Source organism: Trichosurus vulpecula, chromosome 6, assembly GCF_011100635.1.
Source record: "Trichosurus vulpecula isolate mTriVul1 chromosome 6, mTriVul1.pri, whole genome shotgun sequence".
NCBI lineage: Eukaryota > Metazoa > Chordata > Mammalia > Diprotodontia > Phalangeridae > Trichosurus > Trichosurus vulpecula.
The window spans coordinates 131,067,838-131,091,513 of NC_050578.1; the positions used below are offsets into that span (position 1 = coordinate 131,067,838).

Below are 23,676 nucleotides of genomic sequence, written 5' to 3' on the forward strand. Positions count from 1 at the left end.
AACTGTGAGGTTCCAAACAATGCTGGATTCTTTAATAGAAGTTCAGTAAAGGGTAGTTTGGGTTTAATATCTTAGAAGCAAAGGTTAAAATTAAATGAATGCCTGGTGTGACTGATTCATGGACAACACAGGATTATGAGTGATAATATTAAATTCTCTAAAGTGTTCTGAAATATAATTGAACACTTGGTGGGAACTTAAATAGGAATTATCCCTTCGATAGAGAGATTACTGAAAACAGAAATAACAATAACAAAAGTATATATTCTCAGAGCACCTGTCTTTCATACACCAATTGCTTTACAAACAATGGCCCTGATGCTCTTAGTGAGGGAAAAAATTGTTCCCATTTTGGATCAACTTAGCAATGTAGTAATTATTTCTAACCACACTACTGGGACCATGAAGATTATCCACATGGCTTGAAGGAGTTACTACCACTCCCAATAGTAAGGCATTGAATGACTCTTCAAATGAATAGGCAAGTATTTTATCTCAGTAACCTTTCTCCCCAAAATCTAACTACTTCTCTGTCAGCTGTATCACTACTACCACTTTATATTTGGGTAAAAATGAGACAATTAGTATTAGAATGAGGTACCTTGTAAATCAAAGGAATAATAAACATAGTTAACATATAGAAGTAAAATGTCCCAATATTTAATTCGAAATTACTATCCCTGTCCACTACCTCACCATACCCCTATTCAAAGGGCCAGGAGGAGGGTGGGGTGTTATAATGCTTCATCCCAAATGCAATTTTCAGAACATTCTTTTACTTATATTTCTCAATAATCTTTTCTTATTTGAGTTTTATAAACTCATTTAACTCACCTTAACCCATCCTTTTTGAGGTCATCTACCAAGCTCCAGGTTATTTTTTGCGAAGCAGTTTGGCAGAGTAGAAGTCATAGTACACTTGAAATCTAGAAGACCTTTGGTATTGAATATAATGTGGCCATGAATATTTTCACTTAACATTTGAGCCTCAAGCTTCTTTTCAGCAAATATCTACCTTTACATATTTCTATCTTTCTATCTATCTATCTATCTATCTATCTATCTATGTGTGTAATGTATATGTCTGTTGTTGGTTGTTGTTGTTGTTGTTGTGTTTGTCCTTCATTGTTGAAGAGGACCATGATATCAGGGAAATGATGACATGACTTGCAGTTGACTTGGACTTCAGTGAGGGAGGGCTGTGCAGGGTTCCTGCCCAAAGAAGAAACAGCTACTGTTTAGTGTTTACATTCACTCTGTGCTTGTAGGACAGGGATCTATTTTCCAATCTATTAGTTCCAGAATGACTTGGGTTTAAGGCTTGTGTTTTGAGAAAGAAATCTAGCCAGTAAACTCAAAGTTAGGGAGGCAGCTTTCAGCCATGGAAATATACCTTCCTTTGGGTGAAGCACGAAGTGGAGAGACTGGGGGAGGAGAAGAGAGAAGAAGAGAAAGAGGAGAGGAAAGGAGAGAAGAGGAGAGGGGAGGGGAGGGGAGGAGAAGCTACGCTACTCACAGGTTGTGTTTGTCCTTCATTGTTGAAGACATGACATCAGGGAAAGGATGTATATCAGTAAGGCAGAATTCATGACTTCAAAGTAACCATGAATGTGCCTGGATGGTCCATAATCACAGTATATAAGGAATTCTTTAAGTAGAAGGCAGAGGAGTTAAAGCATTTATTGAAACTCAAAAGTAGCAGACCCATGGACCAGTGTCCCCAATTCAACATCCTGGCAAGAACCTTCCAAGACCAACATGCCCATCTCACAATAGTGACCAGGAGGCCACAGAAAAACATTATTGCAGCAAGCCAAGCCATACTGATGCTTCCCTCACCAATGCCAGGGCCCTCCAGCAAGAAGACCACCCACTGGCCTCAAGCCCCTGCTCAGCACTCTCCGGTCTCCATGAGAGTCAGTCCTGCTTTTTGTAGCACCTGCTGGTGTCGCTGCCACTTCTGCTGCAATCTCCAAGCTGTGTTCCAGCTAGCTGACTGTTTCCTCTCTCCTTCAGCTCTTAACCGCTCTCAGCAACTGCCTCACCAACTGCCTCTTAGCTCTGCTCCAACCATTCACCAAGCTCCTCCCACCATAGGCTTCCATGGGCCACTAGTCCTAGCCACTCCCCCCAGGACCCTGAGAGCCCCAGCCCCGAAGCCCAGTGAATGGGTGGGAAAGATCTTCCCATTCACTGATTGCCTTTACAGGATGACATGACTTGCAGTTGACTTTGATTTGAGGGAGAGAGGGCTGTGCAGGTCACCAGCCTCATTTTATCCTCCAGAGCCATCTGGTTCCAGTGGCCTAATATTCACCGGGACGACTGGAGATGGCCAAGTATTCACTAGGAGATCCTGACCCTTCTAGGCTATGGTCTTTCCAGGTACTCACTCTGAGTGAGGTAACTCCCATTCAGTGAATAGTCCTCTTTAAGAAATTAATGAAGGGTTGGCCCCTGTATAGATAGATAGATAGATAGATAAACAGAGTTACCTACTTCCAAATGTGGCTGTTAGACTCAACTGGCATAATGTATAGAGAGTCCTGCTTTGTAGATTATGGCAATCATAATGATGACATTCTAACTTTTTCAATGACTTAAGCATCTGGATCAAGATTTTCTTTTAGCCTTTTGCCAACATCCTTGATGAATTAACTCTTCATGCTTTTAATCCTTCTAAAATAATTCCCTAACCTCCTCCAATTCAATGACCTCCTTCTTTTCCTCACTTCAACCATGCATTGTCATGGTCACATGTAGAATTCATAATTATATGTAACTGCCCCACTTCCAAGGACTTGAACTTCAATATAGCATTTTCTGACCACAACCTCTTATCTGCTCATACTCAACCTGCAATTAGCCGTCATCATTCCTTCTGATTCTTTGACCAAATTCTCACATTAAGTCTCCCCTAGGCATAGAATTAATTCTGCGCATGTTGCCTAACTGATTGGTATTCCACACTGATTTATTAGCTGCCACCTTGAAGACTCTTAATCTCCTTACCCTATTATCCAAGACATGTTAAACTGAAACCTTTGGTAACCTTCCATATCCAATTTTTCTGTTGCTCCTACCAAGCTACTCAGAATCACTGAAGAAAATCATGAAATCACTGGAGAAAATCATGAAATTAGGCTTATTTTGCCCATTATACTTTTGTGGTGCCAAGCCTCCATTGGGTCTTCATTGCTACTCAGCTGCAGCTGGAAAATTTTTCTGATTCATCAGCCAATGCAACTATTATTTCTTTCTGTGTCCTAAAATCTTAAAATACTTTTCTTTTACATTCTCTTTCTACACTCATACTTATGGCCTGCTTCTTATCTCTCTGAGACTGAGGAAGCCAGGTTATAAACAGAAAGGAAAGGCTAAGTACCTTCACTCTGATGCCTTAGGAGAAACACTGGCCTAATTATTCCTCTCCCAGATAAATTCAACTCAACAAGCATTAAGTAAGCTCCTACTACATGTCAGGAACTGATAAAAGACATTGGGAGAAATAACAAAACAAAACAATCCTTTTTACTAAAGGAGTTTATATTCCATTGGGTGGAAACCACTTGTACCCCAACTTAGAATGAACTTAGAATAGACACTAGCTAAGAGGGAAAGTATATGTTATTTCACAGAGATAAGCTACTTTGCTTGTCTTAGAGCACATAAGGTGAGCCTTTGTCAGATGTTTATCATGAATGCTTTAGTCTTTGTATCTTCGGTCCTTAGCACAGTGCCAAACACATAGGAAAGCTTGTAATAAATGCTTAGTGACTGATTGTAAAAATGACATTATTTCTAGATAATGTGAATTGCTCTGTTCTCCCATTTGTTATCTTCATGACCCTGACTAATCACTAAATCTCTTTAGGACTCAGTTTCCTCATCTGCACAATGATGGGGTTGTATAGTGTTTGCTGTTGGACAACTCCAGAAGAAATGGTAGGATCAGAACAGAGGTCTATATAAAACATTTGTGGATCTAAAGAGGCCTTTGATACTGTCAGTATTGAAGGCTTGTGAAAAGATGATGTCAGAATTTGTTTGTATGAGTTCATCACTATTGTTTGCCAATTTCATGATGGTATGCTGGCCCAGATTCTGGTTAATTTACAATACTCACACTTTTCTAGTCACCAATGGAGTGAAACAGGGCTACACACTGCCTGTTTAGCATGAAATTTTCAGCAATGGAATCAGATGCTTCAGTAAAGATGAAAGCAGTATCAAGGTTAGTTACCGCACTGATTGTAAATTATTTAACTTGAAAAGGCTACAAAAGCTAAACTAAAGTAGAGGCAGAGTTGGTGCATGGCTTGCTATTTGTAGATGACCATACGTTCCAGGCAGCCTCTAAAGATGAGATACAACAAAGTATGGATCAATTCCCTGCTGCTTGCGCCAATTTTAATCTAACAATTAATATCAGGAAAACTGAGGTTCTCCACCAGCCAACACCATGTCATCCACACATGAAACCATAGGTTGCAGCAAATGGAAAAATTTTGAATGATGTGTGTAGTATGCTCGGCAGTATACTTTTCCAGGGACGTACACATAGATGACAAAGTTGACACACGCATTGCCAGAGCTAGCTCAGTGTTTGGGGCACTTCAAGGGAAAGAGTGAGACAGCAGGGTTATTAGACTGCCTACCAAACTGAAGTTCTGCAGAGACATTATGCTGACCTCATTGTTGTCTGCCTGTAAAACCTGGACAGTATAACAGTGCTATGCTAGGAAACCAAATCTTTTGAATCACTGAATCATTTCATTTTAATTGCCTTAAGAAGATTCTTAAGATCACCTGGTAAGGTAAAGGACATTAAGGCCCTTTCTTAAGGTGAAATATCAAATATTCACACTCTAATACATGCGCACAACTCTGATGGGCTGGCTACATTGTTCAAATGACAAAAGGATCTTTGCCTAAAAGACTATTTTATAGCAAACTCAAACACACATTGGAGGTCAGAAGTAGCAACAACATAAGGACACTCTCAAAGTATCTCTGAAGAACTCTGGAATCAGTTGTGAGACATGGAAATCACAGTAAAGCACCTGCTTTGATGTGGACATGCCATACTCGATGAGCAAAGCAGAATTGCAGTATATATGGACTGTTTGTGCTTGATCGATGGTAGAGCCTTTCAAGCTCATATTGTTCTGAACAGCAGCACTTGGATGAGTTATATCTTGACCCCAACACTCTGGCATCATTTTAGTCTTCTCTGAGAATGAAGGACAACCAATAATGATGAGGTTGGACTGTATGCACTCCAGCCCTAGATCTAAGATCCTCCGATCCAGTATATAGCATATCTGGCTAGACATCTTTTAGGTTTTCCTTGAACACTTTCATAAAAGGAGTTTGAAAGTGAGGGAGATCAATTGAGGATTATAATTTGAGGGGACCAATTCTACCTTTTGGTAGCTTTCATTGTTAGGATATCCCAACACTTCTTATATTTGCTGAAATTCCCATTCATTCTTTCTTTTTCTGCCATCTGAAATTCAATCTTTCTAATGCCAGTTACCAACAAACCAGGGAATCACTTAACCTTTAGTCCTCAGTTTCCAGCTGTCAAATGAGATCACCTGGACTAGATAATCTCTAAGGTCCCATACAGATCTAAAATCTGATCCAGGTTCTAATCATTAGTCTATTAGATAGTCCTTCTAAATGTGAATACAACTCTCATACCACTAAGTCATGAAGTTCACCAGACTCATTTCCTTCATTCCTCATACTGCAAAGAATCAATGAATCAACAAACATTTATTAAATATTCACTATATTCTAGGCACTGGGGTAAGCACAGAGGTACAAAAAGTCACAAAAATGGAGAACTTGCCCTCAAGGAGCTTATAATCTAATGGGGTCAAAGCCTTTCACCATTGTCATCCTCTCCTCTCAAAACTCACCAGTTTTTCCATACTCTTCCTAAAATATGAGCAAAAACTAAACCCAAAATTGTACAGCATTGTCCCTAATTACCATCTGGGGAGGATTAAAACATGAAATAATCAATTAGTTCATTGGGATTACAGATTTCGCAATGACTTTGGTCCTTTCTTGAAGTTCATTATCCTCTTTCCTTATGCAATCTTACCCCAGGCAACAGAATCCTGGTAGTTTTCTCACTTGATTTGTTATATTAATTCCCAAACAGCCACTTTTTTGCCTATTCACCTGTCTCTACATCTTTTCTATTTACCTTTCTCAAAGTCATCCACACATTAAGGAGTTGAACAGCATAGGAAATAAATTCTGAACAAAGCTCACATGTGATCTCCACAGGATGGGAAGATTCCAGGATTTTGTGACCTGGAAATTTTACATTTCTAACATCCTTATATGATTGTGTCCCCCCAAATTAGGTTAGTCCCTCTTCTCCAAGACAGAAGTTCAAAGATGATGGAAAACCTAATTTTTAAAAAAGTAGACATTGGATAAAATGTTCTATACGCAGGGTTAGGTAGGTGGAACAGTGGATATAGTGCTGGGTCTGTAGTCAGGAAGATGCATTTTCATGAGTTCAAATCTGGCCTTGGACACTTACTATGTGACCCTGAGCAAGTCACTTAACTCTGTTGGCTTCAGTTTCCTTATCTGTAAAATGAGATGGAGAAGGAAATGGCAAATTGTTCCAGTATCTATGTCAAGAAAGACCCAAATCAGATCACAAAGCATCAGACATGAGTGGTATGACCAAGAACAACAACAAAAAATATTTAGATGTACTGATAAGTCATTTTGGAAATTATTTCTATGATTTGGAGCTCCTAATGCTTCCCTTTTTCCAGGTATTGAGGTATGATCTCATTGAAGATGGCATTAATTTCTTTTTACCTTCATCTGCTATTATAAATAATGCTGAAATTAATATGGCTAAATTTGTTTAACAACAATTTCTTCAGCCTTACCATGTCTTATTATGCCAAACCTCTTTCTTTTAATATCAGCTGCATCAATTGTTCCCAACATCAGAGATGTAGAAATAGTGTTAATTATCTGCAGCTGCATACACAGCAAAGGGAACATGAAACACTGGGCTTCTTACTCACAATACAAGAAGCAATTAAAAAATAAACTCTCTGTCATAAAGGGATAGTAAGCACTCACAAAACTTTTCCCAGGGTAACTGTAAAAAGTGGGTCATAGAAAGGATTCTGCAAAAGTAGTGGAGTAAGTCAGATTAAAGATATAAAAGATATAAAATATCATCTTAGGGTGAACAAAGTGTGGGTAAAAATAAATAAGAATAAGGGCACAACAGGGGTCTTCCAGGGACAATTTGAGAAAACTAGAAGAAAATGCACAGGAAGAGGTTTGGCTACTGTGAAGAGTAAACACCTTCAGGCTAGCGTCCTCCTTAATAATAAGCAGCAAGACACTTAAACAAGTGGCAAGCCCAGGGGTTAGTTGGTTTGAGAGGCTGCCTTGGCCCCACACAAAGGAACTTTTAACCCCTGGGATAGTGAGGGGACTTGGGTATGTGAGCCCAGAAAGATGTAGGGAACCTCTTCTGACCAAGAACAATAGACCCAGCTGTGCTGTGAAGTACAACAGAGGTGAGAAGGAACCAGCATATGCCTGGTGAGTGCAGAAGTAGTGGGATAGGAATCCCCTGGCTGTAGGCACTTACAGGAGGTGTTTCAACAATCCGGCTAGCAGCTGCAGTGGGGGTGTAAAACCAACAACAACCACCTCACAGAATGCTGCAAGCCCAAGTTCTTTTGATCTGCTTTACTAAAGGATTCAGTTATGAGGGAAATTCTGGAAGATTTTTCACAGCAAGAGATCATAGACATTTTGAGTAGATTCATCCAAAGAATGGGAGAATCGTTAATATCTTGGAATGTAAGACTGAGTGATCAAGGGGCCGGCAGAATATCAGTAGATAGTGTGGATTGTATGAGATTCATAGGTATCAGCCAAGATCCTCTATTTCAGCAAACATTGAGGGAATATCATCAGCAAGCAGATGGTGATAGTAGGACTAATCTATCTGTTAGCCACTGAGGGATGTAATAAAAAATATCCTACTGATTTTATGTGGCCCATTGGGAATAAACCTTGGTATTCACTTAGAGACTGTATCATAAAACTAAAGGAGGAGGTAATGAAGACTGCTATCATGACAGGAACTGCAAATACATGTTACAATGATCCTTTGGGAGTCCCTCATAGGAATTTAATAGTTAGGACAGCTCCCCCTCCTTATAAACCCCTAAATTTGACTCTGTTACTTGAGGAAGTATGGAGCCATCTTTTGGTGGTGATAGATAAGATTTTACAATTCAATAACTTAGGAGACTGGAAAAGGGATAGATCTCCTCGAGAGAGGAAATAGCCAGCAAATTTGGTGCCAAAATAGAGTGACAAGAAAATAAATGTTCACAGCTCTATTGAGAGCAGGGGTAGACTGTATAAAAAGAGAAAGGACAGCTTGGAGATTGAGGTGTGGTGAAAGCAGGAGAAGGAGAAACAGCAGGAGCAGCAGCAGCAGCAGCAGCAGCAGCAGCAGAAGAAGAAGAAGAAGAAGAAGAAGAAGAAGAAGAAGAAGAAGAAGAAGAAGAAGAAGAAGAAGCAGTAGGTGCTGCTGAGAGCAGGACTGACCCATGTGCAGACTGGAGAGTGTTGAGAAAGGGTTTGAGTCCAGTGAGTAATCTTCTTATTGGAGGGCCCTAGCATTGGGGGGAAGCACGAATATGATTTGGCTTACTGTCATAATGTTTTTCTGTAACCTTTTGGTTACTATTGTGAGGCAGACTTATTGGACCTGGAAGCTTTTGGGCAGGATATCCAACTGGGGACATTGGTCCATGGGTCTGCTACTTTGGAGCTTTAATAAATACTTTAATTCCTTTGCCTTCTCCTTAGAGAATTCCTTATATCCTGCGATTCTGAACCATTCAGGCATATTTATGATTTTCTTTGAAATCATGAATTCTGCCTTCATTTTATATTAGGTTGGAGGTCTGGATTTGGCTCCAGGATAGAGTGGAGAACTGAAGATCTGGGGCAAGAGTCACCATCCCCCATACCCCGTGACTAGAGGTGATCATAAAAATTAAGCTATTACCACAAAAAGGCAAAGGCAAAGGAAAAAGAATCTAACCATAGAAAGCTATTACGGGAATAGAGAGTTATGGGATATGATTCCTGGTGTCTGAATAAACGTTATATTTCTTTTACCTTCTATATGGAGAGTCTCTCATACTTTGCGACACAGAACTACATAGGCATATTCACAACTATCGCTTTTGTTGTACTTATTGCTTACTGATATAGAAAGTCAAACAGCTGCTGTAGAAGCTTTGAGAGGACTGATACAGTTAGCATAATAATGAACTCCTGTGATATGCCACCACACTTTGTCTCTTGATTCTGTACTGGCCTCTGGGCCTACATTCTTCTTTCTTTCTTAAATCTCTCCTCTTTGAATCTCTGAAATCTAAAGTAACATTTGTTAAGACTCAACTTGGTATTTTGCCTGTATAATGGTCCTGCCCCCAAAAGGCTGCTACCACCAATATATGGGAGCAGAGGCTAGAGAGGGCAGAGGGAGTTGGGAAATATGACTAGAGTTTATACCAAGATGGTATTTGCAATGGAATTTATCACTTTCATCTCAGAAGCAGATGGATTCATTTCAAAGAAGCTCAGCATTGAATAGCTATCAAGAGATCAGGTGCTGATATTTTGGGGTTGGGAACAGAGATGAAGGGAAGAGGGTACAGCAACTCATGAAGAAGACTGTCTATTAAGGCAAGGCAAAACACTGAATTGATAGAAGTATTTAAACAGAGCTTTGAACTATGGAAGGAGACAGACAAGACATAAAATTCTTGTCAAGAAAATCTTATTCTGAGTTCGGGCACAGCTAATTGGTTATATGTACTTAAAAATAAAGTTATTCCACATTTCTCTTTGCTGTGTCCTGTTTTGTAACTATCAGCAACTCAAACTAAATGGAAATGTAAAATACTAATGAAAATACCAATCTTTTGGAAATTGTTACTTACTGAATATAGGTTCTGTCAAAATCAAAACAGTACTTAGTAATTTTGAAGATCAGTAACAGAAAAAAATGAAATAAAACTGACTCACAGGTCTTTAGATTTTACCACATTAAGCATTCCATTTTCTGTTTGGAGAAGACTCCTGAAATATTAGGGAAAAAAACAAGGACATGGAAAAAAATCATGCCCTTTACCACCCACTTTGACACTGAATAAATAATGTGAGGCTCCTTTGATAAAACTAGAGTAAACTCAGTCGGAGCATGGAAACTGGAACCATCTAAAGTGGTCCTTTCACTTCCTTATCTAGGCCTATTGGAAAATGGAAACCCCATTCCCTTCTCAACCGTCTCACAAATTACCATTAACGCAATAACGTGATATTATTTATTTAAGGAAATGTAAGATTCTTAATGGAAATTCTAAGAAGATATGCTCTGTGACATGACCCCAGAAAGGGTTAGGCATGGGATTTTATGTTGTATTGTACATATTGTACAGAAAGAGACCCTAAATGTCCTTTCACCTAAACTTTACATTTTGCAGATGAGCAGAATATGATATCCAAAGAAGTTAAATTATGTACCCAAAGCCATGAAGTATCAGAAACAATTCATAATAAGATATTGTCTTTTTTGTCAAAAGGTGAATATTTTCTCAAAATATATTTACTGCCTTTAGGCAGTAGGGAAACATATTCCAGGCTGGCCATTGAAAATTCTCTACTTTTATTTAAAGATTCAGTATGGTATGGTGAAAAGAGGACTGGAGAGGACTTCCAGGAGCCAAGATGGCAGACTAAGCAGTAAGTCACTGTCACTCTACTTTTTTTGACCTCTTAAAAACTAGAAAATAGTGTCTCAAGGAAAAATCCTGGAACATGGGAGTAAGTTAAAAAAAAAAACGTGAGGAGAAATTCTCTTAGCCTAGGAAATTTGGAGCATCAGCAAGAAAGGTCCATTTCACTAAGGTAAAAAGGGATCCCATTCCAGGACAGGAAGTGTCCAAGCAAGCCAGCAGCAAATCCCAGTTCAGCAAACCAGCATGGGATCCTGAGCCCCAGGGTGGGGGAGCAGGCAAACCCCAACACCAGGAACCCCCATGTGCCTTAGCATAGCCAGGTGAACTGGCAGACAAAAGCTCATAGAACCACCACATTTGCTGTGCAGCCCCAAGAGGGCAGGCGTACTCCAACAGCAGACCTCCAAGCACTTCACTGCAGCCCCAAATAGGTATGTAGCCTCCTGTGGCCAGACTTCCACATGGTTCAGCCCAGCCCAGCCTGGGCAGGCATCCTCCAGCAACCAAACCTCCCCATGCCTCAGCACACCCTCAGGGAAATGAAGAAAAAATCCATCTGGCCACAGCTCATACCAGACAACACAACTAAGACCCCAGCTCAGCACCAGCTAAGCTGCCAGACCCTTACAGCTTCCAGCTGCCAGCACCTGAGGCCAGAACTGCACACAAAGCCAGTGACTAGACCCAGCTCCCACACAAGATGCTTGGGACAGTGCCCCTGTGCTTCAGCAAGAGAGATCAATTTTAAAAGCCAAGAAATAGGCAAACATAAAAAGCAGGAAGCAGAAAATAACACTGACCATAGAGAATTATTACGGTGACAGTGAAGATTAAAACACAAACTCAGAAGAGGACAAATTGTCAATATACCTATATCAAAGGGAAATGTGAATTGGTCACAAGCCCCAAAAGCCTTCTTGAAAGAGCTCAAGATGGATTTTAAAAGTCAAATAAGAGGAGCAGATGAAAAACTCTGAAAAGAAATTAGATGTATGAAAGAGAGAGAGACAACAGCTTGGAAAAGGAATGAAAAAAATGGAGAAAAAATCTTAAAAATACAATTGGATAAATAGAAAAGGAGATATAAAAACCCACGGAAGAGAAGAATGCCTAAAAAGCAGTTTTGCGCAAATGGAGAGAGAGGTACAAAAATTTACTGAGAGAAGTACTCCTAAGAAACAGAATTGACCAAATGGAAAAGGAGGTACAAAAGCTAACTGAATAAAACAACTGGTTAAAAATTAGAATTGGGTAAGTGGAAGTTAAGGAAAATATAAACATCAAGAATCTGTCAAACAAAAGGAAAAGACAGAAAGAATAGAAGAAAATGCAAAATTGGGAAAAATAACTTATCTGAAAAATAGATCTAGGAGAGAGAATTCAAGAATTATTGGTCTGCCTGAAAACAGTGGTAAAAAAAAACGAGTCTGGAAAACATCTTTCAAAACTTTACAAGGAAAACTGTACTGATATCCTATATCCAGGTGGTAAAACAGTCATTGAAAGAATCCACCAATCACCTCCTGAAATTGAAAATTCCAAGGAATATTGTAAACAAATTCCAGAATTATCAGGACAAGGAGAAAACAATGCAAGCAGACAGAAAGAAACAATTTGAATATTGTGGAAACACAGTCAGGATTACACAGGACCTAGGAGCATCTACGTTAAAGAACTGGAGATGTTGGAGTATGATATTCCAGAAAGCAAGGGAGATTGTATTACAATCAAGGATCAACTAACCAGAAAAGTTGAGCATAATCTTTCACAGAAAGAGACCGTCATTCTATGGGATAGGGGACTTCCAAACCTTCCTGAGGGGAAGAGGGAAGAGCCAAGATGGTGGTGTGAAGACAGGGACTCACTTGAGCTGTCCCCCAAATCCCTCCAAATACCTGTAAAAATGACTCTAAACAAATCCTAAAGCTACAGAAGCCACAAGATGACAGAGTGAAACAAGTCTCCAGCCCAAGATGGCCTGGCTAGTGGCTGGGAATGGTCTACTGCACAGTGCTGAGAGCAGAGTGTAGCCCAGCAGGGGCTGCACCAGAAGAGATCAGAGCTTAGTACACTGGGTGGAGTAGGCTGTGTCAGTTTCCAGACTTCTCAACCTACAAATGCCAAAGACAACATAACATGTCAGCGGGAAAACTATTGGACTTGGGAGAAAGAAGTGCATGGTCTGGCCCCGCCCTGGGAGCAACTTAGGTGGCTGTAGTGGAAGCAGCAGAAAGCTCTGGTGGCTGCTTCCAGAGCTGCAGTGGAAGCTGCTAGAACTTCAGGCCCACAGATGGCAGAAGGAATAAAGCAGCTGATCTGAGCAAAAGAGCAGGGATCTCTTTGCTGGCACCGAGGCAATGTTCTCTTGTTTGCCTGCTCCAATCTGGGTCACAGTCCTGGTTGGCAGTCCTTGGGGGAGGAGGAACATTGGTGAGGCAGAATTTGTGGTGGCTGTGGAGAGGGAGTACTCCTAGTGGGGACCCAGAAGAGGGCAGTTCTTGCACTCACAGATCAGAACACAGGCCAGGAAAGGGGTATCATACCATCTCGGAAGAGAAGTACCTCTGAAAATGGCAGCACAAAAACCCTGAAGCTTTGGACGGAGTACTTTGTACTCTGGAAGCAGTCATACCCTGACAAAGAGCTCAAAAACCAAGTAATTGGCTGAGAAAATGAGCAAGCAGAATAAAAGGATTCTGACTATAGAATCTTTCTTTTGTGACAAAGAAGATCAAAATACACAGTCAGAAGAAGTTGACAAAGCCAAACATACATCCAAGAAAAATATGAATTTGTATCAGGACATGGAACAGCACAAAAAGATTTGGAAAATCAAGTAAGAGAAGTAGAGGAAAAAATGGGAAGAGGAATGACAGTGATGCAAGAAAATTATAAAAAACAAGTCAACAACTTGCTAAGGGAGACCCAAAAATACTGATGAAACTAACACCTTAAAAATAGATTAACCCAAATGGCAAAAGAACTCCAAAAAGGCCATGAGGAAAAGAATGAAAAAATGGAAGACAATGTGAAATGTCTCATGGGAAAAGCCACTGACCTGCAGAACAGATCCAGGAGAGATAATTTCAAAATTATTGGACTACTTGAAAGCCATGATCAAAAAAAGAGCCTAGACATCATCTTTCAAGAATTCATCAAGGAAAACTACCCTGATATTCTAGAACCAGAGGGTAAAATAGAAATTGAAAGAATCCACCAATTGCCTCTTGAAAAAGATCCCTAAAAGAAAACTCCTAGGAATACTGTAGCCAAATTCCAGAGTTGCCAAGTCAAGCAGAAAATATTGCAAGCAGCCAGAAAGAAACAATTCAAGTATTGTGGAAACACAATCAGGAAAACACAAAATCTAGCAGCTTCTACATTAAGGGATCAAAGGGCTTGGAATATGGTATTCCAGAGGACAAAGGAGCTAGGATTAAAAGCAACGATCACTTACCCAACAAAACTGAGTATCTCAGGGCAAAATATGGATTTCCAATAAAATAGAGGATTGTCAAGCATTCTTGATGGAAAAAAATCGAACTGAATAGAAAATGTGACTTTCAAATACAAGAATCAAGAGAAGTAGGAAAAGGTAAAGAGAAAAGAGAAATCATGAGGGACTTACTAAGTTGAACTGTTTTGTTTACATTCCTACATGGAAAGATGATATTTTTAACTCATGAGACCTTTCTCAGTATTAGGGTAGTTGAAGGAAATATACATACATACATACATACATACATACATACATACATACATACATACATATATACAGAGACAGAGGGAATAGGGTAAGTTGAATATGAAGGGATGATATCTAAAAAATAAAATAAAATTAAGGGGTGAGAGAGAAATATATTGGGAGAAGGAGAAAGGAAGAGATAGAATGGTGTAAATTATCTCACCTAAAAGTGACAAGAAAAAAGCTATTGTAATGGAAGGGAAGAGGGGGCAGGTGAAAAAAAATGAGTGAATCTTGCTCTCATCCTATTTGGCTTAAGGAAGAAATAACATGCATGCTTAATTGAGTATCTTACCCTACAGGAAAGTTGGGGGGAAGAGGATAAGAAGGGCAAAGATAGAAGGGAGGGCAGATTGATGGAGGAGGCAGTCAAAAGCAAATGCTTTTAAAATGTACACGGTCAAAGGAGAATATTGAATAAAGGGGAACAGGATAGGATGGAGGGAAATATAATTCGTGTTTCACACCATGACAATTACGGAATCATTTTGCATAACTATACATGTATAACCTCTGTTGAATTGCTGGCCTTCTCAAGGAGGGTAGGTGTTGAGGGAAGAAGGGAGAGAATTTGGAACTCAAAGGTCTAAAAACAAGAGTTAAAAATGTTTTCATATGCAACTGGGAAATATATGCAGGCAATGAGGTATAGAAATCTCTCTGGCTTTACAAGAAAGTAAGTGGAAGGGGATGGAGGGGAAGAGTAGGGTTATACAGGGGAGGGCAGAGTGGGGAAAGGGGCAATCAGATTACAGGCCGTCTTGAGGTGGAGGGATGGTAGAGATGGGGAGAAAATTTGTAACTCAAAATCTTTTGGAAATGAATGTTGAAAACTAAAAATAATTAAAAGGAAATAAACAAACAAACAAACAAACTAAAAAACAGAAAACAGAAAAGTTGATCTTCAAATATGAGACTCAAACAAGGCATAAAAAGGTAAACAAGAAATTTTACAAAACCAAAAAACATGTTATTTAATAAAGGTAAACTATTTACATCCCTACAAGGGAATATGATATTCAAATCTTTTGAGAATGTATCTTTATTATGAATGGGTATAAGTTGACTGTGACGTGATGATAAAAAATATTAAGTAAGGGTTGAAAAAAAGATTGTACTGGAAGAAGAGGAAAGGAAGCAATAGAAAAGGGTAAATTAAATCACATGGAGAGGCACTACAGTAGACCTACTACAGTAGAGGGAAACAAGAGTGGGAGACGAGCATTGTTTTAAAATTACTGTCATCAGATTATATAGAAAGCTATTTTACCCTATAAGAAAGTAGGAGGGAAATGTGAAGGAAAAGAGAGGAGTTGGATAAAGGGAGGGTGAGAAAGGAGGGAAGAAATAGCAAGAGAAAGTGAGGGGAGAGCTGATACAACAGAGGGGAGGTTGAGGGAGGTGGTGGTTATGAGCAAAACACTTGTGAGGAGGGAGAGAGAAAAAGGAGAGAGAAAAGAATAAATGGCTGAAAACAGGTTGGAGTAAAAGACACAGTTAGTAATCTTGACTATAAATATGAATTGGAAGAACCACCACTTAAACAGAAGTGGATAGTAGAATAGATTAAAAACCATGATCTTACAATATGTTGTTACAAGAAATGTATTTGTTTTTATTTTCTGTATTTTTAGGGGCAGGGCAATTGGTGTTAAGTGACTTGCCCAATGTCACACAGCTAGTATATGTGTCAAGTGTCCGAGGCCAGATTTGAACTCAGGTCCTCCTGACTCCAGGGCCAGTGCTGTACTCACTGTGCCACCTAGCTGCCCCTACAAGAAATATATTTGAAGCAGAGAGTAGAAGTAAAATGATGAAGCAAAATATATTATGCTTGAACTGAAGTAAAAAAAGAAAGAAAGAGACAAAAAACAGGGGTAGCAATCCTGACATCAGGCAAAGCAAAAGAAAAACCAGATCTAATTAAGAGATAAGGAAGGAAACTCAGTATCAATGCTGAACACATATGCACAAAGTGAGATACCATTCAAATTCTTAGAAGAAAAATTAAGTGAGCCACAGGAAAAAAATGCACAGGCAAAACTATGCTAGAAGTGGACCTCAAATTCCCACTTTCACAACTCGATAAATCTAACCACAAAATTAACAAGAAAAAAATTTAAGGACTTGAATATATTCTTAGAAGAGTTCAAAATGGTAAATAACTGGAAAAACTGAATGATGATAGAAAGGAATATACCTTTTGTCTCTGTAGAACATGGCACCTAAAAAAAACTCACTATGGACTGTAGCATAAAAACCTCAGAATCCAACGAAGAAAAGCAGAAATATTAAATGCACCCAGGCACAGAGACAAGATGGCAGCATGAAAACAGGGACTTGCTTTAGCTCTCCCCCAAATCCCTTCAAACTCCTGTAAAAAATCACTCTAAACAAATTCTAGAGCTACAGAACCCATAAAATGACAGAGTGAAACAAGTTTCCAGCCCAGGATGACCTGGATAGTGTCTGGGAGAAAGAGAAGGGAGGGCAGACTGGGGAAAGGAACGATCAGAATACATGCCATCTTGGGGTGGGGGGAATGGGAGAGATGGGGAGAAATTCTTTCACTCAAAATCTTGTAATCTTGTGGAAATGAATGTTGAAAATTAAAATAAACTTCTAAAAATTTTAAAAAGAAAAGAAAAAGAAGCATGCTTCAGTGACATAAGGATAATACATTGGCGATTGGTGTGTTAAAGTCAAATGTTCAAGGTCCATTCAAGCCCATAATGAAACAGGTTCAATTAATTGCATTAAAAAATGAAGAAAAGTACTTTGGAGAATGCAAAACTATGTCAAGGACTAATGGTCTTTTGCTGCCAAACAGCAGCATGAATCATCAGAAAACAAAGGAAAATCCTTCAGAGAGAAGTGACAGTGAAAAGCATTGGTTGGGAAGTCTTCACAGCCCTTGAAGTTGGAAAAAGCAAGACCAAAGAAACAGAACAAAATGAAATTAGAAAAAGCTGCTAACCATTGCTCTGAAGAAAGAAGGCGTATTGCGGGTGAGACAATGTAAAAGCTGGAGTAGTGAAGATGGGAAAACATGGGTTTTGCAGAAAGACTCCCTTTCTCATACATGGCTCTCCCAAACCTCCTCTCAGAAGGTGAGCCTGCAATGTCTGGGCATCTTTGTAAGATGCTAAACTATCCACCCACAACAAGGTCAGAGGATGCCAGGAAATCTTGTCTCCACGGAGATCTCTGATAAATATATTGATGGAGGGGATTGGATGTGGTTACTGGTGTAGGGCAGCCTCCCCCACCACCTGGGCCCTTCCTGCCTCCGGGGGCTACCTGGGGCGGTCAGTGAGCCCAGATTGTCCAGGACTTAAGTTTTCCTTACCAGATATTAACAAAATGGATGCTTAACAGACAGGACCAGCAATTCCCAGAGTGACACCTTTGCAGCAAATGATTGCCTCATGTACTGGAGCTATTCTTACATCACTAATGGTGACACCTTAGGATATTGTTAAAATTCATCTCTAAATTCAGAACAACCCTGTTTTAACAATCTGAATAACAGCTGTTGTGGGGGTGAAAGACCAACACAAGCCCAACAACAAGAATGCTGCCAGCATGCTGCAAAAGCCCAGGTTCTTTTAATCTGCTTTACTAAGGAAAGCAACGTTAAGGGGTTAACAAGCTTATTTTAATCCAGCATACAAATATCACTCACTTAGTTCAGGGGGAAAAACCAGCACCCTGAACTTCAGAGCAAAATACAAACAAAGTACAAACCTCGACAGACAGACCTTGTCTGATTCAAATCTCAATACGTGGCTACCAGAGTTTAACAAAGTCCCAACATCTGGGTTACGAACTGGAGGGCTCTTAGCTACAGCTGCCCTGAGTCTCCGCATTGGCGTGCCACCAAGAATGAGAGCCCTGAGGAAATACCTCTGTCTTTTCTTCTTATACCATTTCATATGTCATCAAACGTCATCTGAATGATCAGAACTTAGGCTTCTCTGATTGGCTCTTGAGTTAGCACCTCCCCTTAGTACCTTGGGAGCTTCACACCCACATGGGGGTTTGGGCCTGGGGCTTAGCACCTAGTAAGACTTAATGAAATACACTGAATTACTCAAAGGAAACAAAAGGCAAACTCTTCAAGGGCACATGGTTGAACTGAGTGCTAAGAGCTCATTTTGCTTACCAACACAAACCCTTATCCCAAAATATACGTTTTGGAAAATTATTTGAAATGAGGGCATAAAATCCTTATGGCGTGGTCTTCCCCCTAGGCTAGTGATGGCAGTTCCTGCTACAAGTATATATTTTACTTGTTATGACCAATTATCTTCATTTATGAAGTCTAAAGTAGAAAATGAAGCCTAGGTACCAATTTTTTGCTGGAATCGTGGCCAGATTGGGTGCAGTAACTGTAATAAGTCCCTTAAAGTTGATTAGAACCAAAATGCAATCCAAGGCATTGTCTTATAAGGAATTAACATCTGTTTGCCAGACGGAAATTATCACATGATGGTTGGATTTCATTCTGGAAAAGTTGGAGTTTTATTGTTATGAGAGATGTACCTTTCTCAGCAATGTACTGGTATAACTTTGAAGTGTTTAAGAAGTGGCTTTGCAAAAACTCTGACAAATGTGAGCCAACTTTTGGGATTAATTTTACTGCAGGGCCAATGTCTGGTTCTACTGTATCTATTGCAACTTTACCATTTGATGTTGTTAAAACACAAAAACAAACCAGATTTTGGAGATACGAAATTCTCAAGATGGAGGTCTGCACACCCTACCCACATCAACATGGGACATTATGAAACAGATTGTTTCTAAACATGGAATTTCTGGATTATTTGCAGGACTAATTCCAAGGTTAATTAAAGTTGCTCCTGCTTGTGCCATTACGGTCAGTACATATGAATGTGGGAAAGTTTTTTCCAACAGCAAAACCTCAAAAAACAAGAACTCCATATTTCTGGCAGTGTGGACTTGAAATAATTATCATGGTCATATTATTAGCTTGAAGATTTTCAGAAATGTGTAAACTTCGGGTCTATTTTTAAATGTCTTTTTATTTAAAAAAGTATTAATTTCACAATTCTAATTATAATTTAATAACAAGTTTTCTATTTTATCTTGTCTTTGGAAAAGTTTAAGAAAATTCTTCATTGAGTATCCATAGCCCTTATAAGAATAGTAGAAAGGAAAAGAGAAAAGCACAATGAAATAGCAAGAATTTTTTATTGAATTCAAAATTTTCCTTCGTTACCTGTCGTCTCCTATAAGTCTGTTAACTGTACCTAAATGATGATAGTAGAGTGTTTAAAAAGAAAAGGCTAATAAGTCTTTTGTGCTTATCTTAATCATGTACACAAGTATTTATTTTTAAGTGAAATGGAAATGGAAGCCAATTATCAAATAACATCATACCAGCACTTGCCAAATATTACTGATGTGTTTTTATTTTTAATTATAATATTCCTCACTTTTTGTTTGTTTGCAACACCTATACATAGTAGGATTTCTTCTGACAAACCATAATTGTTTTATCTTTATACCCAGAAGTGTTCCTTTTTTGCCATTATAAGCAAAAGTTATACATCTTTTGCTGTGTTCTGCCCATTTTGAAGAATATGGATACTGTTCTTGGAAACTTTGTGCTCCTTTGTAGTTCAGTGGCAGCTAGGTGGTGCAGTGAGTAGAGCACCAACCCTGGAGTCAGGAGGACCTGAATTCAAATCCAGTCTCAGACACTTGACACATGTACCAGCTGTGTGACCTTGGGCAAGTGACTCAACCCCAACTGCCCTGCCCCCCCCCAGAAAAAACAAAACCAAATTGTGGTTCATCCTAGCTGGGTGGAGCACCACAGAATATATTGCTTTAGAAAACTACTCCTCTGTATTTAGTTCTGATAAGTTGAGCACTTGAAAAGGCAGCTTAGTTTGTGATATAGATAAGATAATTGCTATGCACTATGTAGGGTACTTTAGGTCCTACTGCTATTGAGGTAGAAAAAGTAAAAAGGAAGTTTTTCATTACTTTCTGAAGCTTCTATTTATATCCATTCACTTTAGTACTGAGGACTACACTATATTTAAATGGGTAAGATTTGGCAGAGACTTCCTGTGCTTTTTATTCTGTGATTAATAGGTATCATTGTTATTTTCATTGTTTTTCCAGCTCCATTTTGTAGGCTTGTTCTAATGTAGTAGAGATAATCACAGCATCAGTGGCTACATATTTTCCTGTTGCTTCCAGATTTCACATGTTTCTACATTTCACATTAGTATGCTGACTATGAAAATAAGTAATAATCAGGGGTGGTGGCATTTTATTTTAAAGAAGCTTGTCTCATTACAGGACAATCATGTGTGACTGTCAAAATGAAATGAAGGAAGATATAATGACATAATAAGAAGTAGCATAAATTATTGGAGTTAATCTTTGATCTTTTTTCCTCAGAATAATTTATATGTTATGAGACAAGCACTTTATTGTGATCTAAATATTTTTCATGAAAATGTGAAAAATTTCAGAATGAAATAGTTGAAGGAGATGGGTATTTAAATATTATCTGGTGAGAGTTAGAAAATTAATGTAATCTATACTAAACTAAGAAAGTGTTCACATATTTTGTTAAACAAATATTCTTTATATTGCTAAGTTTCATATGTAACCATTTGTGTATTTTATTTCATCCTATGTTGATTTGTCTTAGATTTGGAAACAATATGTATGTATATTTGTTTTTAATTCATTTTCATTAAAGATTTTGCTTTTTTTCTTAATTTAAAAAAATGTAATCATAGGCTGAGACCTAGACGTGATCTGGAATTAGAACCATTCCCAATTTGGGGCGGGGGGAGGAGGGAAATAGACTGCAACAGGATCTTGGGCCATGTCACATGTCACAAAAGGTTAGGAAATTTATGCAAGAAATGGAAATCAAAATTCATCAGTTGGGGTGGCTTGGGAACGTGCCTGCTTTAAAGTCTGGCAAAAACCTAGTTGCTGGAAGGCTACACTTGGAAAAATTTACTATTCGTTAAAGTCTGTTTAATAACAAAAAAACCCATATATACACACATACATGCATATATATGCATATGTATGTATTAAATGCATCTTTTTCATATCATGATGCAATAAAAAATAAACATGCAATAAAGGACCATGGAAAGATACACTAAAGAATTAGTGGAGACCAGATAATCTAACCCTAAAGAATGAACTAGTCAGTTCTGGAGTTAAAATGAGGCAATAAACACAGGAACTTGCTTTAGCTCTCCCCCAAACCCCTCCAAATACCTGTAAAAATGACTCAGCAAATTATAGGGCTACAAAACCCCAAAAATGACAGAGTGAAAAAAATCTCCAACCTCACACAATCTAGAAGGCCAACGGGAAGGGTCCATCCCACCAGCCTGGGAGTGGAGCACAGTCCAGCATGGGCCACACCAACACAAACTGTGCTGGAGCAAGCCTCACGGGGGTGAATCACTGACAGCTGTGGTGGTTTACAGACTTCTCAACCCACAAATGCTAAAGGCAAAATAGAAAGTCAGTTGCAAAACTCTGTCAGATGTTGATGAGAAAAGATCTTTGTCCAGCCCCAGACCTGGAGCAGTGGAAGTGGCAGTGGCAGTCACAGAAGTAGCAGGAAGCTACTGCTTCCAGAGTTCCTGGCCCACAGAAAGTAGCTGATCAGAGGGGGATTGCAGGGATCTCTTTGCTGGTGATGAGGTAGAATTCTCTTGCTCTGCTCTGCTTGAATCTGAGTCATAGTCCTATTGGTGGTCTTGGAGTGAGCAGGAGCGCTAGCTTGGCAGAGCTTGTGGTGGCTGTGGAGAGGGAATCCTCCCACAGTTCCAAGGCAGAAAAGAGTGCTTGTGGTCATTTGCAGACAAGAGCATAGGCCAGGAGAGGCGTAAACACCTTTTCTTTGATCATACCACCTTGGAAAAACTGAAAATTTACAGGTGCTCAGAAGTATCTCTGACAACAATTGCACAAAACACCTGAAATTTGGGACAGAGCAATCTCCACTCTGGAAGCAGAGTCCTACCTTGACAAACAGCTCAAAAGTCAAGCCATTATCTGGGGAAATGATCAAACAGCATAAAAAATCAGGGTATAGAATCTTACTTTGGTGACAAAGAAGATGAAAATGTACAAACAGAAGACAACAAAATCAAAAATCCTCCATCTAAAGCCTCCAAGAAAAATTTGAATTGTTTTGAGGCCACGGAAGAGCTCAAAAAGGAGTTGGAAAATCAAGTAAGAAAAGTAGAGGAAAAATTGGGAAAAGAAATGAAAGTGGTGCAAGAAAATCATGAAAAATGAGTCAATAGCTTGCTAAAAGAGACGCTAAAAATACTGAAGAAAATAACACCCGAAAAAATGGACTAACTCAAATGACAAATAGAATAGTATGTCCCAAAGTTTGCTGAAGAAAACAATTCGTTAAAAATTAAGATGGAGAAAATGGAAGCTAATGACTTCATGAGAAATCGAGAAATTATGAAACAAAACCAAAAGAATGAAAAAATGGAAGACAATGTGAAATATCTCATGGGAAAATCCACTGACCTGGAAAATAGATGCAGGAGAGATAATTTAAAAATTATTGGACCAACTGAAAGCCATGACCAATAAAAAAGCTTAGGCATCATCTTTCAAGAAATTATCAAGGAAATCTGCCCTGATATTCTAGAACCAGAGAGTAAAATGGAAATTGAAAGAATTCACCCTGAAAGAATGCCTCTTGAAAAATATCCCAAAAAGAAAACTCCTAGGAATATTGTCGCCAAATTCCAGAGTTCCCATGTCAAGGAGAAAATATTGCAAGCAGCCAGAATGAAACAATTCAAGTATTGTGGAAACACAATCAGGATAATACAATATCTAGCAGCTTCTACACTAAGGGATGGAAGGGTTTGGAATATGATATTCCAGAGCTCAAAGAAGCTAGGATTAAAAGAAAGAATCACCTGCCCCACAAAACTGAGTATAATACTTCAGGGCAAAATATAGATTTTCAATGTAATAGAGGATTTTGAAGCATTCTTGATGAAAAGACCAGAACTGAACAGAAAATTTGACTGTCAAATACAAGAATCAAGA

General features: G+C 39.0%; 1 protein-coding gene and 1 pseudogene across 1 annotated transcript in view; one reads left to right on the top strand and one right to left on the bottom strand.

Moving 5' to 3' along the window:
• SPOCK3 (SPARC (osteonectin), cwcv and kazal like domains proteoglycan 3) overlaps positions 1–23,676 on the bottom strand; it is a 448,691-nt gene that overhangs the window by 205,199 nt on the left and 219,816 nt on the right. The window lies entirely within an intron of this gene.
• LOC118853232 lies at positions 17,531–19,548 on the top strand (annotated as a pseudogene).